We start from the raw sequence: 13,218 nt of genomic DNA, 5'->3' as shown, positions 1-13,218 counted from the left end.
TAGGCATAATGCCTACTCCTTAGCCAAGCCTCACCACATGCCCATCCTCATCCCAGTAGTCTCTTCTACCATCCAATTCCACGGCAAAAGAAAAACACTACTATGCCTCTTTCCTTTTTGTTGCCATTGAGAAAAAAAGAGAGAGTCTTCGTAATGAAGGTTTGGCGTTGTTCCATAGATGTTCTACTCACTAGAGGCATGAAGAGTTCATTCGGTGAAATCAATATTCAGTTGTGCCAGGCAAGCAAGAGCCAAGCACTCCCAGAGCTTTTCAACCACCTGGAGAAAGCATTTCATTATATTCTTAGCTCACCATTAGGCAAGAAGATGTTTAAATCATGCCTTGTCATCTTATCGCATAAGCATTTATGTTACTAAGTAGCATCAGATAAGATCCTATAAATTTGTTTGAATATTTATTGTAAGGATAATGAAATAATTTATAGCCCTTGTCTTCTAAAAAAATATAAAAATAAGCTAGAAACATACGATGTTTGGATTTCCATCTTTGACTCTATGATACCTAAGGTACTACATCTCTCCCAGAGTTCAGGTACCACTCAGCCTCCATCACCTTTGAATTATTTCAATATTAGTGAATATAAAACTGAAAGTTACATAAAACCAAACCATTAAATGTGACCATTTATGCCTATTTATACCATTCATAAAAGTATATATTTCTCTAAATAATTATAACATTTTTAGATAAGTAAGCATATTTACTAAATTATTTGATGTAGTTAAAATATTTGCCCTTAAATTCATTGTAAGATTCTTGATAACATAGATGAAATCCCATTCCTTTTAATATCCTATCTTCACTCACTATGAGATTCCTTGTTTCCCATAGAAAGAAAAGGTAATTCTAGATATAAGGCTAGCAGATAAATCCTTTATGATCTCCTTTGTTTACTATGGAATACTAGAGTTCTGTATTCCTAATACCGATCTACCACTTTCTTCTAAATTAAAGATATTTTTAAAACAGCTGTGGGTCATCACAGAGCTAACTTTGTTTTATGAGAGCTACACCTAATCCATTCTATTTGTTGTTAACAAGACTAGAGCCAAGCTGACAGTTGACACTGGCTGGAAACGCATGAGGAGTCTGCAGAGTCATGGGGGGAATGATTCACGTTTAGTAATTCCTCACAGAACATAAATAATTTGCATCGGATTCTCAAGCCCATGAGGTTTAGAAACTACAGGAAGAAACAACGGAGTTGAGTGGAGAATGAGTGAGTGGAGAATGGTCGCTGATGACTTCCTGCTGGAGAACGAGCTCTTAAAATGGATGGTATTTCCAGAGAAACCGTCTTTAAGATGTGCGTAGGAATCAGAATATGGAACCAGTTCCAAAATGTTCAGAATTAAACCAAATTCCAGGTCCTGTACACCCAATGTGGTTGTTATTTTTAAATGCAGTATTTTTTACTATTTTGTTTTAACATGGTTCAAATATCAAAATAACATAAAATGGTTCTCAATAAAAAAAAGTCTGACAGGCAGTCCTACCGCCATCTGCCATGGCTCACTCCATCACAGATGAACCCTTTCTTAAGTTCTTAAGCATTCTCCAAAGGGCTCTTTACCTAAATCCATACAAATAAACCACCTATTTTGCTAATCACCTGTCCTACTGTTTGGTGGGTTTGTTGTTTCCAATATGTAAAAGGCACGTACAGATTAGTACCCCTCTTGTAGGGGACCTAGACATGTGCACCATAATTGACAGAAACATTGTTCCATGACACTTGTATTAACTGTCCAAACACCACACTGAAACTTCTGTTTAATACATTTCCCAGAAGTCTTTTTACATTAGTATATAAATATCTTCTTAGTTATCTTTCTGACTACATTAACTTCTATGCATGTGTATAAATCATGTTACTATTCACTAGTCAATTAGGATAACTTCAATATATTCCTATTTTTAAAAAGGATGGTAAAAAATCTCACATACATGCATAAGCACATATGAAGGATCACTACCAAATAACAGAATGGAAAATAAAAAGAATTAATAAAGAAAAATTAGGACAGGATCTGAAGCTTCCTGCAGAATAGTTATTAATAACAGAGAAGAGACAGAATTGCCTCATCAAACAAGGGTATTATAGTATTATCCTAGCTTCATTTCTCTTGTTGTGAAAAATACCCTGATTAGAGCAATTTTAATGGAGAGAGTTTTTATCAGGCTCACAATTACAGGTGACAGTCCACCTTTAAGGGGAAGTCAACACTGGACTTAAAGCAGCTAGTTATATCCATAGTCAAGAGCAAAAAGGATGAATATGTGCATGCTTAGAGATCAGCCTTTATTTTACGTGTATACAGTCCAGACCAAATGCAGGTAGCACCCACATCTCCCACAGACTTGCCCACAAAACAGCCTGATCTAAATAATTCCTCACTGAGACTCTCTTCCCACGTGTTTCTATGTTGTCAAGTTGACAATTAAAAGGTACTACTCAACCAAGGTATTGATCAGGTTTTACAGAAATACTTAGAAACCCTTTGACATGGGAGAGAGAACTAAACAGTTAAGAGCACTCATTACTTTTGCCGAGGGACCTGCAGTTTCCAGTACCTACATGGGGGCACAAAATAGTCTGCCACTCCAGTTCCAGAACATATAAACTCAAACAAACACACACATGCATGCATGCACACATAGAAATAAAATAAGTATTTAAAAACTTCGAACAGAAGTGTGTTGCACATGGACCACTGAGCCCCATTATCTAGCTCTTTCATCTGGAGGACCCTTGCTGGCCACCAAGAATGTCCTGCTTCTTCATGGAAAACTTTGGGGACCCTACCTGACCTTGGAATCCTGCCTGACCAATCCCATTCTAGTCTGATCCATCCTTCATCCCATTTGGGTCTACCTGGGACATCCTGCAGAGGTGAATTGCATGCAGTCCCTAGAGCCCCATTGTCTGGGCTTGCTCTTTGGTCTGGAGGACCCTTGGGGCACCACAAGAGCATAGTGCCTCTCCATGGAAATGCTCTAGGGGGTGCCAAGACTAGCCAGCATGGAACTCTGCTCTACCAATCCCATCTAGTCAGATCTACCCACCATGTCAGTTCGGTCTGACTGGAACACATCCTGATAAGTAGGGTCTACCTGAGACACAGCCAGCAGAGTTGGGTATCCTGACCTGCACTGTCCAGCTCATAGCTCACTCCACCTTCCCAAGAAGTCCTGCTGCCCTTAGGATTAAAACCAGATGCCTAAAGGACAGAATCAACAAGATCCAGTTCAATACAGCACTACCAGAATACAGCTATCCTGCTACAACAAACACTGGATAACCTAATGAAACTGAATCACAAGAAATGATCTTAAATTCAATCTTACAAAAGTGATAGAGGCCTCTAGAGAGGACATGAATAAATCCTTTAAGGAAATACAGAAAAATACAATTAAACAGGTGAAAAAAACTGTCCAAGACCTGAAAAAGGAAATAGAAACAATAAAGCAAGCACAAACTGGGGCAATCCTGAAGTCGGAAAACACAGGAAAGAGAACAGGAACTACAGACACAAGCATCACCAAAAGAATACAGGAACTGGAAAAGAGAATCTCAGGTGTAGGAAATATGATGGAAGAAATCAAAGAAAATGCAAACTCTAAAAAGTTCATGATATAAAACATCCAAGAAATTTGGATGATAATGAGGGTACAGCATACCCAATCTTATGGGTCACTATTGAAGCAGTGCTAAGAGGAAACATCATCACACCAAATGCCCTCATAAAGAAATTGGAGAGTTTTTACACTGATGAATTTTATGAACATTTGGAGTCTCTAGAAAATTAAAAGACACACACACACACACACACACACACACTCACACACACACAGGAGTAGTAGATAGCAGCAAATAATCAAACTCAGGGCTGAAGTCAATCAATTAGAAATAAAGAACACAAATAACCAGTGAAACCAAGAGCTAGTTCTTTGAGAAAATCAACAAGGTAGACAAACACTTACCCAAATCAACTAAAAAGAAGAGAGACAGCACCCAAATAATGAAATCAAAGACGAAAAGGGAGACATAACAATAGACACTGAGGAAATTCAAATTATTATTAGATATTACTTCAAATACCTATACTGTACAAAACTGAAAAACTTAAATAAAATGGATGATTTTCTAGACAGAAACCCCTTACTAAATCTGTATCAGGACCAGGTAAACTATCTAAATAGTCCTATACTCCTAAGGAAATATGAGCAATCATTAGAGGTCTTCCAGCCCCCCCAAAAATAAAATAAAATAAAATAAAATAAAATAAAAGCTCTGAAACAGATGGTTTTAGTGCAGAACTCCAGAACTCTACCAGACTTTATTTTTTTATTAGATATTTTCTTTATTTACATTTCAGATGCTATCTCGAAAGTTCCCTATACCTTCCCCCCACCCCTGCTCCCCTACCCACCCACTCCCACTTCATGGCCCTGGCATTCCCCTGTCCTGGGGCATATAAAGTTTGCAAGACCAAGGGGCCTCTCTTCCCAATGATGGCCAATTAGGCCATCTTCTGCTACATATGCAGCTAGAGACACAAGCTCAGGGGGTACTGTTAGTTCATATTGTTGTTCCACCTACAGGGTTCTACCAGACTTTAAAAGGAAAGCTAATACCAACACACTCCTCAAAGTCTTCCACAAAATAGAAACAGAAGGGACACTGTCAAGCTCACTCTATGAGACCATAGTCACACTGATACCTAGACCTCACAAAGACTCAGCAAAGAAATGGAATTTCAGACAAATCTCCCTTATGAACACTGACATAAAAATATTCACTGAAATACTCACAAGCAGAATCCAAGAGCATAATAAAGAAATCATCCACCATGATCAAGTAGGTTTCCTCCCAGTGAGGCACAGACAGTTTAATATATGAGAATCCACCTATATGAGAATTCTACCATGTAAACAAACTGAAAGACAAAAACCACACATGACCATCTTACTAGTTGCTGGAAAAGCATTTGACAAAATATAACACCCTTTCATAATAAAATCTTGGAGAGAACAAGGTAGATACCTAAACACAATAAAGGCAATATTCGGCAAGCCAATACCCAACATAAAATTAAATGGAGAACAACTTAAAGGATTTCCACTAAAATCAGGGACAAGACAAGGCTATCTCTTCAATATAGTACTTGAAGTTTTTTTTTTTTTTCTATAGCAAGACAAGTAAAGGAGATGAAGGGGATACAAACTGGAATGGAAGAAATCAATCTACCACTATTTGCAGGTGATATTATAGTATACATAAGTGGCCCTAAAATTCTACTAGAGAACTCCTACAACTGATAAACATTTCCGGGAAAGTGGCTGGATACAAAATTTACTCAAAGAAGTCAATATCCCTCCTCAACTCAACTCAAGTGATAAATAAGCTGAAAAACAATTCAGGGAGACAGTACCCTTCACAATAGCCACAAATAATATAAAATACATTGGCATAACTCTAACCAAGAAAGGGAAAATCCTGCATGACAAGAACTTCAGTCTCTGAAGAAAGGAACTGAGGAATTATCAGAAGATGGAAATATCTTCCCTGCTTATGGATCAGTAGGATTACCATAGTGAAAAATGGCCATTTTCCCAAAAGCAATCTACAGATTCAATGCAATCCTCATCAAAATTCCAACACATATTTTTACAGATCTTGAAAGAGCAATTTTCACCTTCATATGGGAAAAAATAAAAAAGAAAAACAGGATGGCTGACACAATCCTGATCAATAAAATAACCTCTGGATGTATCATTCTCCCTGACTTCAACCTGTACTGTGGAGCAATAGTAATAAAAACTGCATGGTCTAGGTATAGAAATAGACAGGTAAATCAAGGAAATTGAATCAAAGACCCAGAAATAAACCAACATACATACTGATAATTTTTGACAAAGAAGCAAAAACCACACAATGAAAAGGGGGAGTATCTTCAACAAATAGGGCCGGTCACCAAGATGTTTGCATGTAGAAGAATGCAAATAGATCCATATTTATCACCTGGTAGAAAACTCAAGTCTAAATGGATCAAATCCTTAATGTAAAACCTGATGAACAAAGCTAATAGAACAGAAAGTGGGTGATAGCCTTGAACTTCTCAGTACAGGAGACAACATCCTAAACAGAACACCAGTGGCTCAGGAACTAAGGTCAAGAATTAATAAATGGTATCTCATTAAACTGAAAAACTTCTGTAAGTCAAAGAACACTGTCAACAGGATGAAACTGCAGCATACAGATTGCAAAAATATAACCCTACATCTGACAGAGGGCTACTATCCAAAACATATGAAGAACTCAAGAAGTTAGACATCAAAATTCAAATAACCCAATTTTAAAAATGGGGCAAAGAACTAAACAGAGAATTCTCAACCAAGGAATCTCAAATGACCGAAAAGAACCTAAAAAATGTTCAAAGTCCTTAGTCATCAGGGAAATAGACATCAAAATGTCTCTGTGAATCCATCTTACACCCATCAGAATGGCTAATATTTAACTACTCAAAGGACAGCACAAACTGGTGAGGTTGTGGAGCACAGAGAAAACTCTATCACTGCTGGTGGGAGAGCAAATATGTACAGCAATTCTGGAAATCAATTTGGTAGTTTGTCAGAAGATTTGCAATAGTTCTACTTCAAGACCCAGCTATACCACTCCTGGGCACATTCCCCAAAGATGTTCCACCATTCCACAAGGACACTTGCTCAACTATGTTCATAGCAGCTTTATTTGTAATAGCCAGAAACTAGAGACAACCTAGATGTGCCTCAACTGAAGAATGGATAAAGAAAAATGTGGTTTATTTACACAATGGAATATTACTCAGCCATTAAAACCAAGGATATCATGAATTTCACAGGCAAATAAATGAAACTAGAAAATATCTTTTTCGGGGGGGGGAGGTGAGGGGTTCGAGACAGGGTTTCTCTGTACAGCCCTGGCTTTCCTGGAACTCTGTAGATCAGGCTGGTGTAAATTCGGAAATCCACTGGCCTCTGCCTCCCAAGTGTTGGGATTAAAGGTGTGCACCACCACTGCCCAGAAGAACTAGAAAATACCATCCTGAGTGAGGTAATTCAGACCCAAAAGGGCAAGCATGGTATGTACTCACTTATATTAGCCATAAAGTACAGGATAACCATGCTATAATCAACAGACCCAAAGAAGCCAAATAACAAAGAGAGCTCAAGGAAGGATGGTTGAGTCTTTCTCAAAAAGGAAACAAAATAGATGTCGGAGGTTGCTGGAAGGAGGGAACAGGGTGGAAGAGGGGAAGGGGAGTTGAGCAGGGCAGGAGAGTATGTTTATAAGTAGGGAGAGAGAAGGGAGATAGGCATGGGGGGGGCATCATTTTCTAGTTCCTGCCAGAGACATGGGAAGGGGGGAGACCCCAGAGCGTCTATGGAGGCAATGCTACCTGAGACTCCTGGTAGAGGGAGGTATGAATTTTGAAGAGACCACTCTCGAAAGCCAGACAGGTCTTCCAGTGGAGGGGTAAAACCAGCAATACACTCATAAAACCTTTGACCCCCCAAAAGTATCCTTCCTACAAGATGTGCAGGGACAAAGATAGAGCAGAGACTGAAGGAATGGACAACCAGTGACTATCCAAATTGAGATCCATCTCATGGGCAAGAACCAACCCCTGACATTATTAATAATGTTCTGGTATGCTTACAGAAATGGACCTAGCATAAATATCTTCTAAGAGGCTCCACCCAGCAGTCATGGAAGGAAATGCAAAGACTCACAGCTAAACATTAGATGGAGCTTGTAGAATCTTATGGAAGTGTTGAGAGAAGGATTGAGGGACCTGAAGAGGAGAGCAACTCCACAGAAGACCAACAGAGTCAACTAACCTAGACCCTTGGGACTCCCAGAGTCTGAATCACCAACCAAAGAGTAAGCACAGGCTAAGAGTAAGCACCTGGAGCAGAGGCTGTCCTTGGGTCTGTTGCCTGCCTGTGTTATGGATCCTGTGGGGGGAAAAAACCCAAAAGATCCTGTGCCCCTAAATGGACTGCCTTGTTTGGCCTCAATGGGAAAGGATGGGCCTAGTTGGCATACAACAACTTGATGTGGAGGGAGGGCTAGTGGGGAGGTTGACACCCAGAGAGAGGCCTCCCCTTCTCAAAAGAGAAGAAGGTAGAAGACAGGGAGGACTTGAGTGAGGGTTACTGGGAAGCGAGAAAGGGCTGATATTGGACTGTAATATGAAAAAAGTAAGTTAAAAAAAAAAAACAGCTTTAGTACAAAAAACTCAAACATATACAACCTTGAGCTCTTCCTGAAAAGACTGACAGCTAAATTCTAGCAGTGATTGGGAGTGAAAAATGCAAACATAGTTACAGCAGCAAATTTTAATTATTTTTAAACAGGAAACTGCAAGAAATAAAAGATACGTGAATTATCTTTATTACAACCAAATACAAATAGTACGTTAAAACTATAATAAATCTGTAAAATTTGCAGAGGAAAGGAAGTAAGAACAGTTTGAGGTTTTAATGTTTAAATCTGCTTACTAAATTCAGTTACAATTCTCTAAAGATCAAGTGTAAAGCTTAAAAATCTAAATAGAAGACGCAGATATTAACGTTTCTTTCAAACTCTGTTTGTGGAGTTATCATTAATATCTCAGAAAGCTTCATTTGGAATGCCTAATGTTTAGTAATTCCTACAGTTTCTTCCTTTGATTTTTCCCAATATCTAAAGTGAGATATAATTATATCTCATATATAATATGTACATAATGTTATATACATATTATATATAAGATTATAATATAATTTTATTACAAATTAACAAAAATATAATTAATTATAATTGTATATTATAAATATTAAAATATAATTTTTGAGTTTTATTAGAATATATTTAAAAGATCAAGTCTATATTCAGGTGTTAAATAATGCTAACTTACAGGTATATAGCTATCTTATTGTTATTGTTTTGACATTTTGCTTATTTCTTCTAAATACACACACACACACACACACACACACACACACACACACACACACACACACATTAAAGAGAAGGTATCATTACATGCTCCCAGTCAGTTCTCAAATTTATGGCAGTCCTTCAGCAGAGTGCTAAGATTATAGGCATGTACCATGATATTCAGTTATCCATATACTTTTTTGAATTGTTTATTTACAAAAGGTATTATTTTTAAAATATGTGATTTTAGAATTAAAATTTTAAATATAAGTTTTTAAACAATACATTTATACCTTCAGGGATCAGGAGTATCAGTTTCTTAAGGGTGTGACCCCTGGTAAGTCTACCAAACTGAAGTGGATGGCACATGCAGAAGTATATGACCAACAAAAGTTGGACCTAGAGGGCTATTACTAAATATAATATTAAATAAAATGGACATGACTCCATATTGAGGAATGAAGAGGTAGGATTGGAAGTGGGATGAGTTAGATGATGAATATGATCAAAAGACATTGATGACACTCTCAAAGCATCAATAAAATACCATCCTAAAAATAATATAAGAGAAATATACGTAGTGTGATCACGACCATAGCTATCACACTAAAGATAAGTCAGTGGCTGAATAATTGGGAAATGATTAAGTGGAGCCATCATGTTGAGCACACTCGGTGATATGCCCACCTAAAACAGGAATTCTGGACCTTGTGAGGGGGCAAGTTAATCATACAAGGCTAAACTTTTAAAAATGATTAGGAAAATAAAGTTCAGTTTGAATCCAGCTATTTGAAATCCAGCAGTAATCACCAGAAATAGAGAAGCAATGGGGTGCTGTCAGTTGGAACGAGGGGAGGGTGACTACGGCCTCCTTCCCTGTGTTTTGGTTATGCTGTTGATGAGTTGGCTGCTGTTTGGCTGATAGTTAGCAATGCCAAGAGTTCACATTCGTACTTAAGTGCTTAAAAGTAACTTTCACAGACAATGTGAGAAACATGGGAGACAATGAGACTATATGCTTTTGACTTGAAATGGTCTCTGCTTTGAGGCTTTGGCTTAAGACTTAAGCATGTGTTGTTAAAATGATCATTCATCAAAATATTTAAAAAGCACACCAGATTTAAAAAAAAAACCTATATATTCTTGGTGACCATTATCAGTAAGAAGAAGACAGAATGTCTGTCCCCAGCATAATGCTTAAACAAAGAACTTAGTAACATTAGCAAGTTATGTACTCTGCTTTGAATATTGAACTCTGTTTCGTTAAAGCTGAACACAACCTATTATTTCCCACAAAACAGTGAAGCTGTTAGCTACATACTATACTTGAGCTTCGTTGTTGTTATTGTTTAATATTAAGAGTGGGTTTTCTTTCAGAAGCGAAAACAATCCTTCCAATGCTGTTACATGAACAATGGCTGCTATTGACTTGGCTCCTCTACAGCTGGCAATGTTACACTAAAGTATCGCTGAGACATTTATCCTTCCTTCTGAACACCCCACGAAGAAGTGTATCGATAGCTGCCATCAGATTGTAGGCTGTGCAGGTGGGCAGCTCCATGCCCACGAGAATATAAGCTTACAATTCATGAGGAGTGGGAAGAAAAATGAGACCAAAAGTAACTGCTGTGTCCCCATTATATTTAGAAGGAAGGAAAGTAGAGAGCTAAGCTAGGGGGTGAAGGTTTTATCAACATGTGTGTATGCATGATGTCTTGTTATCACACAGGACACTATCAGTTATTCTTCTGCGAATGGTCTCTCGGATCTATTCCTATAAAATGCAGCAAACCAAAAAACGACACTTTTTAACAAGACTTATCTGCATCACCTTCCTGCTTTACCAAGGCAGCCTTGGTATGTGGTAGCAGGAACATGGGAGGATAGAGATGTGCTGAGGGCTTGTGGTTCACATTCAACAGAAAACTTCTTAGTAGCTGTCTTATGCCAACTGATGTTTTATTCTTTTAAAGAGCTGCTTATTTTTTAGGCCACATGGATAGGAATTTTTCAACCATGTCATCTTTTAAAAAATATTTTTTATTAGATATTTTCTTCATTTATATTTCAAATGCTATCCCAAAAGTCCCCTATACCTTCCCCTGCCCTGCTCCCCTACCCACCCACTCCCACTTCTTGGCCCTGGCATCCCCCTGTACTGGGGCATATAAAGTTCGCAAGACCAAGGGGCCTCTCTTCCCAATGATGGCTGACTAGGCCATCTTCTGTTACATATGCAGCTAGAGACACGAGCTCTGAGGGTACTGGTTAGTTCATATTGTTGTTCCACCTATAGGTGCAGACCCCTTCAGCTCTTTGGGTACTTTCTCTAGCTCCTCCATTGGGGTCTCTGTGTTCTAACCTATAGATGACTGTGGGCATCCACTTCTGTGTTTGCCAGGCACTGGTATAGCCTCACAAGAGATAGCTAATCAGGGTCCTTACAGTGAAATATTGCTGGCATATGCAATAGTGTCTGCGTTTGGTGGCTAATTATGGGATGGACCCCCAGGTGAGGCAGTCTCTGGATGGTCCAGCCTTTCCTGTTAGCTCCAAACTTTGTCTCTGCAACTCCTTCCATGGGTATTTTATTTCCTATTCTAGGGAGGAATGAAGTATCCATGTGTTGGTCTTCCTTCTTAATTTTCTTGTGTTTTGGAAATTGTATCTTGGGTATTCTAGATTTCTGGGCTAAGATCCACTTATCAGTGAGTGCATATCAAGTGACTTCTTTTGTGATTGGTCAACCATGTCATCTTACTCCCAATTCCATGCCTTGGGGAGAACAAAATTCTAGAAACTCAACTGTTCAGAATGCAGTGTAGGGGAGAACTGAAAACTATTTCAGTTAAGGGAAAGGTTGCTTGCAATTGGGTTTTAATTTTATACTTGCTTCCTATAATACTCATTAAGGCAGGAACTTTGATCATCCAATTCCTAGGCAGTTTTCTGAGCAAATGAGAGGATCTCCGAAAGAGTGCAGAGTAAAACTGCAATGAATTTCATCATGCAAAAGAATACTTACTAAAATGTTCTTGGCACAAGTATCTAAATATGCTAATTAGACTAAAAACAAACATTGGAGTTGGAATAAAGACCCTGTTAAACAAGAACAAAAATTACAGGAAACTTATTTATTTGGAATCATTCATATACGTGTGTGTGTGTGTGTGTGTGTGTGTGTGTGTGTGTGTGAGTATACCTGTATTCTACTCTTAAAGAGAAAGGAACAATAGTACATCTAGCTCAAATCTATACAGAATCTCAAACTAAAAAAACAAATAGAAGCAAAAAACAAAGCCAAACCAAAAAAAAAAAAAAACCTCAGCAGTCACATCAAGAGAGAACATCTTCTATAAGATGAACAGCAGAGTTAGTGATTAAGATCATTTTTTCAGAGCTGCTACAACTTCTTCACACTTGGTCGCTTGGGAACTGAGTGGATTTTTAGCCAATCACTGATGTTGGAGCCATATGACTCGTTCCTATTTTTCTGTTTAAAAATCCATCTATGGTTCTTTATCAGGACCCGAGTACCAAGATTGGAAAAAAGTGGCATTTCAGGTAGATTCATATTGAAAATATATTTTGATCAAGAAGACAAAATTGCAAATTAAGAGAACACTCCGTGAGTTAGATGCTGAGGAAAGAAAGACTCCTTTATGAGGAATAATTGTAGCTCATAATGCTGAAAAAGAAAATGAGAGAGTTCTTGAACAGAGTGTGGTATCATTAACACCAGATATCTGATATTATGTATGATAAACTTTTGCCCTGTACTGAATAAAAAAACAAAACAGACATATATGTTCAAATAATTCCTACAGCTGTCCATTCTTTCTAGGAATTAGTTGGTACTTTAAAATGGAATGGTGGCTGCTATCTTTGTATCAGGTATTGAGCCAAGAATGAGTTCATGATGAAGGTCACAATATTCAGTTCCAGACACTATGTCCATACTAGTTTCATCTCATTTATAAAACAAACATGATTGGTGCTCTGGTCCATTCCTCTCACATGACACATCACTGGCTTCCTTGCAGAGGGCTAGGTCTTCCACCTGCTGTTGCCATTTGAAACCTTAACCAACTGTTAACTAGTTTTGAGACATTCATAAATACTTCCCCCATCGAGCTGACAAGCACAGGAGTCTCCAAGTTGCATGCTTATAAGCCTTGAAGATCAGCAATCATTTGAATGCTGTGATATTAAGTAACCATTCTCTTTC

This window comes from Mus pahari, chromosome 15, assembly GCF_900095145.1.
Source record: "Mus pahari chromosome 15, PAHARI_EIJ_v1.1, whole genome shotgun sequence".
Taxonomy (NCBI): domain Eukaryota; kingdom Metazoa; phylum Chordata; class Mammalia; order Rodentia; family Muridae; genus Mus; species Mus pahari.
The sequence above is the reverse complement of the archived record's forward strand: the minus strand, read 5'-3'. Positions refer to the sequence as shown.